Genomic DNA, 6909 nt, shown 5'->3' with positions numbered 1-6909 from the left:
TGTGAGGAGATCAAATGAGTTATCACAAGAACGAATATACTGGATGTTGATAACATTGTTCTTCTCTAGCTCTTGGGTGAACGAAAAGAACTTCGGAGGGATATGCTTTGTTCTGTCGCTCTTGATGAATCCTTCCTTCATTTGAGCAACACATGCGGCATTATCTTCATAAAGTGTGATGGGGTCTTCGATTGTTGGAAGGCCACTGGTGGCTCTGATATGTTGCGTCATTGATCTCAGCCATACACATTCACGACTAGCTTCATGTAGTGCTATAATCTCCGCATGATTTGATGATGTAGCAACGAGCGTTTACTTTAGAGAACGCCAAGAAATTGCAGTCCCTCCATACGTAAACACATATCCAGTCTGAGATCTCCCTTTGTGTGGATCTGATAAGTAACCTGCATCTGCATAACCAATCAAAACTGGTTTTGTCTTGTTAGGATAAAATAATCCTAAATCAATCGTTCCTTGAAGATAACGAAGCACATGTTTGACACCATTCCAGTGTCTCTTTGTAGGAGCTGAGCTGAATCTTGCTAATAGATTAACTGTAAAAGCTATATCTGGTCGAGTGCAATTAGCAAGGTACATAAGGGCTCAAATCGCACTGAAATATGGTACTTCGGGACCAAGAATCTGTTCAGATTCCTCACATGGACGAAATGGGTCTTTTACCACATCTAGGGATCTGACAACCATTGGAGTACTTAAAGGATTTGACTTATCCATACGGAAGCGTTTTATCACCTTTTTCGTGTAATTTGACTGATGCACAAATATTCCATTTTTCACGTGCTCAATCTGTAAGCCAAGACAATATTTTGTCTTCCCAAGATCTTTCATTTCAAATTCTTGCTTTAAGTAAGAGATTACTTCTTTGATCTCTTCATCAGTCCCAATGATGTTTAAATCATCAACATAAACAGCGATGATCACACATCCGGATGTTGTTTTCTTAATGAATACGCATGGACAAAGAGAGTTATTGACATAACCTTTATGTATTAAATATTCACCTAAGCGATTAAACCACATTCGTTCGGATTGCTTTAACCCATATAAAGATCTTTGTAATTTAATGGAATATTTTTCTCTAGGCTTCGAACTAGATGCTTCAGGCATCTTGAATCCTTCAGGGATCTTCATATATATTTGAGTATCTAGCGATCCGTATAAATAAGCTGTGACAACATCCATGAGATGCATATTTAGTTTCTCATGCACTGCTAGGCTGATCAAGTATCTGAATGTAATTCCATCCATTACAGGGGAATATGTTTCTTCAAAATCAATTCCGGGCCTTTGAGAAAAACCTTGGGCAACAAGTCGAGCTTTGTATCTCACAATCTCGTTTTTTTCATTTCTTTTTCGTACGAATACCCATTTGTATCCAACATGTCTCACATCTACAGGTGTGAGTACTATAGGTCCAAAGACCTTGCGCTTGTTAAGCGAGTCAAGTTCGACTTGAATTGCATTTTTCCATTCACCCCAATCGTGTCTATTTTTACATTCAGTAACAGACCTTGGTTCGGGATCTCCATCATTTTCATCCATGACATCGCATGCCAGACTATATGAGAATGCATCATCGATTTCATCATTTCGGTTCCATTGTATACCTGTATTGGCATAATTAGTTGAAATTTCTCGATTTTCCTCGTTTTGTATTTCTGGAATACATTCCTCCATCTTGGGGTCATTTTGTCTCTCTGCTCCTTTTCTTTTCCGAGGATTTTTATCTTTGGAACCGAATGGTCTTCCACGCTTCAAGCGTGTTGTGACTTCATGAGTGACTTTATTTTCAACTTGTCCTTTTGGGATATCAATTTGCGCAGGAGCATTTGCAGCTGGAATGTATGATTTAGTCACTATTTTAGTGTTTGTAAACGCATCAGGAAGTTGATTTGCAATACTTTGCAAATGTACAATCCTTTCCACTTCCCCTTCACAATCTTTTGTGTAAGGGTCAAGGTGCAATAATGTTGGTACAGACCAAGTAATTTCCCTTTCCAGCTGGTTTCTTTCTCCCCCTAATACTGGGAAATTTTCTTCATCAAAATGGCAATCAGCAAATCGTGCTATAAAAACATCACCAGTTTGAGGTTCTAGATACCTAACAATAGATGGACTTTCATAGCCTACATAAATTCCAAGCCTCCTTTGAGGTCCCATCTTTGTTCTTTGAGGTGGTGCTATAGGCACATAAAGAGCACATCCAAGAATTCTCAGATGAGATATATTTGGTACTTGGCCAAATGCAAGTTGCAGAGGGGAGTATTTATGATATGCACTCGGTCGGATGCGAATTAATGCAGCAACATGTAATATTGCATGACCCCATATTGAAGCAGGGAGCTTTGTTCTCATTATCAATGGTCTAGCAATAAGATGGATGCGCTTGATTAGCGATTCAGCTAGACCATTTTGTGTATGTACATGAGCAACAGGATGTTCAACATCAATCCCAACTGACATACAATAATCATCGAATGTTTGGGATGTAAATTCACCGGCATTATCAAGCCTGATTTTCTTAATTGTATGATCAGGAAATTGAGCTCGTAATTTAATTATTTGAGCAAGTAATTTCGCAAATGCCATATTGCGAGTTGATAACAGACAAACATGCGACCATTTGCTAGAGGCATCTATCAATACCATGAAGTATCGAAATGGACCAGATGGGGGGTGAATAGGCCCACATATGTCACCTTGAATACGTTCAAGGAACGCAGGTGGTTCTGTTTCAACTTTTCCCGGTGAAGGCCTTATGATAAGCTTTCCAAGAGAACAAGCTTTACATGGAAAAATATTACCTTGAGGGATCTTCTGGTCTTTCAATGGATGCCCATGTGTATTTTCAATAATTCTTCGCATCATGATAGAACCAGGATGACCCAAACGATTATGTCATGTCGTTAAAATTGAAGACTCAATGACTACCGAATTTGATTCTATCGCATTTATATATGTGTAGTGCAATCCAGTAGGGAGCATAGGTACTTTTTCTAAAATTTGTTTCTTTCCGAATTTGGATGTTGTAAGATACTTATATTTCTTGGTACCTTCAGTTATAGACTGAGTATTAAATCCATGAGAATATATATCATTAAAACTCAACAAGTTTCGTTTGGATCTCGGTGAAAATAAAGCATTATTTATATTGAATTCTGTTCCATTTGGCAGTGTGAAATTTGCCTTACCAATACCTTTAATCATATCTACAGGACATGATATTGTATTTACAAAAGTTTTCGTTGGCTTTATCATTGAGAAAAACTTTTTATCATTCAAAATAGTATGCGTTGTTCCACTATCCGGTATGCAAATTTCTCCAGTACCAACCATTTGGTTCGCCTCACAATTTGCTTTTTTCATATGATAACTTCAGATTAAAACAAAAAATAAAGTTAATGAGAAAGACGTACTTATATTATATAATACTAATGTGTTACATAGTCTTGAAAAATATTACACATATTATACATATTTATATTTAAGTAGCTAGGTAAAATATTAGACTTTGCTTCATTCCCAAGCATGGAAAAAACATACATGCATCATTAATCTAGAAGTCTTCTGTGAAAACAGCAGAATCAGCAACAGTGTGCGCAAGATCACCATCGAAGTCGGAAGCATTAAGATGAGTGGAGTCATCTAAAGGTTCTTGGTCAATAAAGTTGACCTCTCTTTCTTTCCCCTTCAAGGATGCTTTATATAGATTGCACAAATGTTGAGGAACACGGCAAAGTCTAGACCGGTGTCCTTTTGTGTCACATCTATGACAAACATCTTCACTACCCTTGGAAGTACTTGGGTATTTCCCATTTTTGTGTGGATAATCGTGATTCTTTTCATCTTGCTGCTTCTTATGATAATCTTTCGTGGTATTGTAAGAATGATTATGATTATAACCACTACGACCACGTCCGTATCCACGTCCGCGACCATGACCACGACCACGACCATGACCTCGACCTCGTCCTCGACCCGGAATATAGTTCCGTTGTTCAGGTTCTTCGGAGTTGACAGCGTTTACTTCAGGTAACGCTTTTGAACCTGTCGGACGGGATTGGTGATTCTTTATCAGCAATTCATTATTCTTCTCTGCGATTAGAAGACAAGTAATTAGTTCAGAATATTTCGTAAATCCTCGAACACGATATTGTTGTTGCAAGGTTACGTTCGATGCATGGAAAGTGGTGAACGTCTTTTCCAGCATGTCATGATCTGTCAGTTGGTCTCCACAAAATCTCAGATGAGATACTATTCGGAACATCGCAGAGTTATATTCGCTGACTTTTTTGAAATCTTGGAACCGTAAAGCGTTCCATTGATCACGGTATACTGGAAGCATGATCTCCTTTTGGTGAAAATATATATCTGTCCCTCAACTCCTTCCAGAGTAAACTTGGATCTCTGGTGGTGAGGTATTCACTTTTCAATCCCTCGTCAAGATGTCGACGAAGGAAAATTAAAGATTTTGCTTTGTCTATATTTGACGAGGTATTTTCTTCAGAAAGTGTTTCCAGTAAACCCAAAGATTCCATATGCATCTCTACATCTACCTTCCAGGGCATGTAGTTTTGGCCTGTGATGTCTAGAAGACTGAAATCGAGCTTGACGAGATTTGCCATGATGATAACTATTATGAAATATAAAATTTCTTAGATTAATAATTAAAGACATATAAGTCTACAAGAATTGTAAGGAATAAAAATAAATACATGAATCCAAACATTACTAAAATGAAATAAAATTCTTTCGGTGGAATATCTATGGTAAAAATATAAGCATTAAACATTACAATAAAATATGGCAATAAAGACTAGTAGTAAGCGAGACATTTTGAGCTTGTACCGAAAAACTGTAGGAGAAGAGAAAAAAAATATGTATGAGGTAGAAAAATTTGAGATTTTTGTGTGGTTAAAAATGAGTTGAATAGATATGTATTTATAAGGTAAAATATAGCCGTTTATAGCCGTTATATTACCGTTGGTATTTATTAATTTTGTGGTAAAAATTATTGTATTTAAGTATAACAATGTGTAATAAACAATATGTATATGTACGAGTATTGAAATGATATAGCCAATCAAGTAAAATATTAATAAGAGCAGTTAAAATAAATTTGCAATTAATAGCATTTACTATAAGGTGGCAGAGCCTCCTGTATATAGAAAATTGATATTAATTACAAGAAAGATGTAGTTCACATCACTTTACTATAAGGAGGCAGAGCCTTCCATGTATATAGTATTATGATGTTATACATTAACGAAGTTAAAAATATTGTAAATCACATCATATTACCATAAGGTGGCAGAGCCTCCTGTGTATAGTAACCTGGTGCTATACAATAAATAATAATTATACGAGTTTTAGTGTTTAGAGTATTATACATCCGAATTGATCTTGACGAGAGTGATCGTGCTGATAACGTGTTATAAAACCAAAGGAATAACTTGAATTGAATACTCTTTAAACACTAATGAAATGAGAATTTAGAGGAGAAGATTATGGAGAGTAAAATGAGAGAGTATTATTTGTGGGAACTTTTGGGGATGATCTTTCCCTTCACCATCATCATGTATTTATAGTAAAAATTTGTGTATATTAGTCAAAAGTTAGGTGTAGGGTAATTAATTATTTACCCCATATTTTTTACTTTAATTTACCCTATATTTTTGACCTATGAGCATACCAATTTATTTACAACAAAATGCAGTTTAAAGCGTGTCTCAATATAGACTATATAAAAAGAAAATGTATATATTGATGCTTGCACTTTTGGTTAGTAAATTAAAGAGCTTATAAATTATTAGTTCGGGATCTAAAAGAATAATTTTTACTTATCGCAGCCGGCCCTAACCCTCTCTGCAAAAAAAAAACCCAAACACCAGAACATCCAGATCTCTCCCCTGGGGCCAAATCCGGCGGAGACTTCGGTCACCGATTGGGTTTCTCTCGGCTCCGGGGGAGGAAGTACGGCGGATCTACACCGACAAAAGGAGTCAAGAGCTGTGTGGTGATGGAGGTAGGCTCGTCTCCTCGGCGACGGCGGTGCGGCTCGTCTCCTCTGCGCCGGCGGTGCGCCTCGGAGCCTCTGCGTCGGCGGTGCGCCTCGGAGCCTCGGCGACGGCGGTGCGGCTCGGAGCCTCGGCGACGGCGGTGCGGCTCGTCTCCTCTGCGTCGGCGGTGCGGCTCGGAGCCTCGGCGACGGCGGTGCGGCTCGTCTCCTCTGCGTCGGCGGTGCGGCTCGTCTCCTCTGCGTCGGCGGTGCGGCTCGGAGCCTCGGCGACGGCGGTGCGGCTCGGAGCCTCGGCGACGGCGGTGCGGCTCGTCTCCTCTGCGTCGGCGGTGCGCCTCGGAGCCTCGGCGACGGTGGTGCGGCTCGTCTCTCGGCGACGGCAGCGCGTCTCTGTGCCTCAACGACAACGGAGGGGCTCGGCTCTTCGGCGACAGTGGGGCAGCGTGGTTCATCGGCAACAACAGCGTGACGTGGCTCTTCCTGGCCATCTTCCTCCCATCGTATCGGTGTTGACTCTCGTGTGTCGGACTCCGGTTCCGATTTTAGATTTTCTTTTCAGTCTCAGTTTGTGCGTGAAACTTTTAATTTATTGTTGTGATTTGCTTGATTTGGCTTATTATGGAGGCGGATTAGCCGTTGTCTCCGTTGTCGTTTTGGATTTCCTGTTAGAGTTTTCTCTATGCAGGCAGAAGAACCATCTTCTTCTTGGTCACCGGATCAAGGTTGATTGGATTTCTCCATCATCCGTTATGGATATTTTGAAAGAGCCATATATGTGCTCGATTTCTCATGTGCTCGTTGTTCTTCCTTTTGTCGGAAGTATGCACAAAATTGCGCGATTATCTGAACTTAGTGTTAGATTCACTTCG

At 39.4% G+C, this 6909-nt stretch overlaps 1 pseudogene; it reads right to left on the bottom strand.

Annotated features, from left to right (window-relative positions):
* Positions 1-3577: 3577 nt before the first annotated feature.
* Positions 3578-4646, bottom strand: LOC149399793 (uncharacterized; annotated as a pseudogene).
* Positions 4647-6909: the final 2263 nt, after the last annotated feature.

This window comes from Urtica dioica, chromosome 4, assembly GCF_054948205.1.
Source record: "Urtica dioica subsp. dioica isolate 48M chromosome 4, U.dioica_male_clone48M_v1_H2, whole genome shotgun sequence".
Classification (NCBI taxonomy): Eukaryota; Viridiplantae; Streptophyta; class Magnoliopsida; order Rosales; family Urticaceae; genus Urtica; species Urtica dioica.
This window is presented reverse-complemented; position numbering and strand designations above follow the sequence as displayed.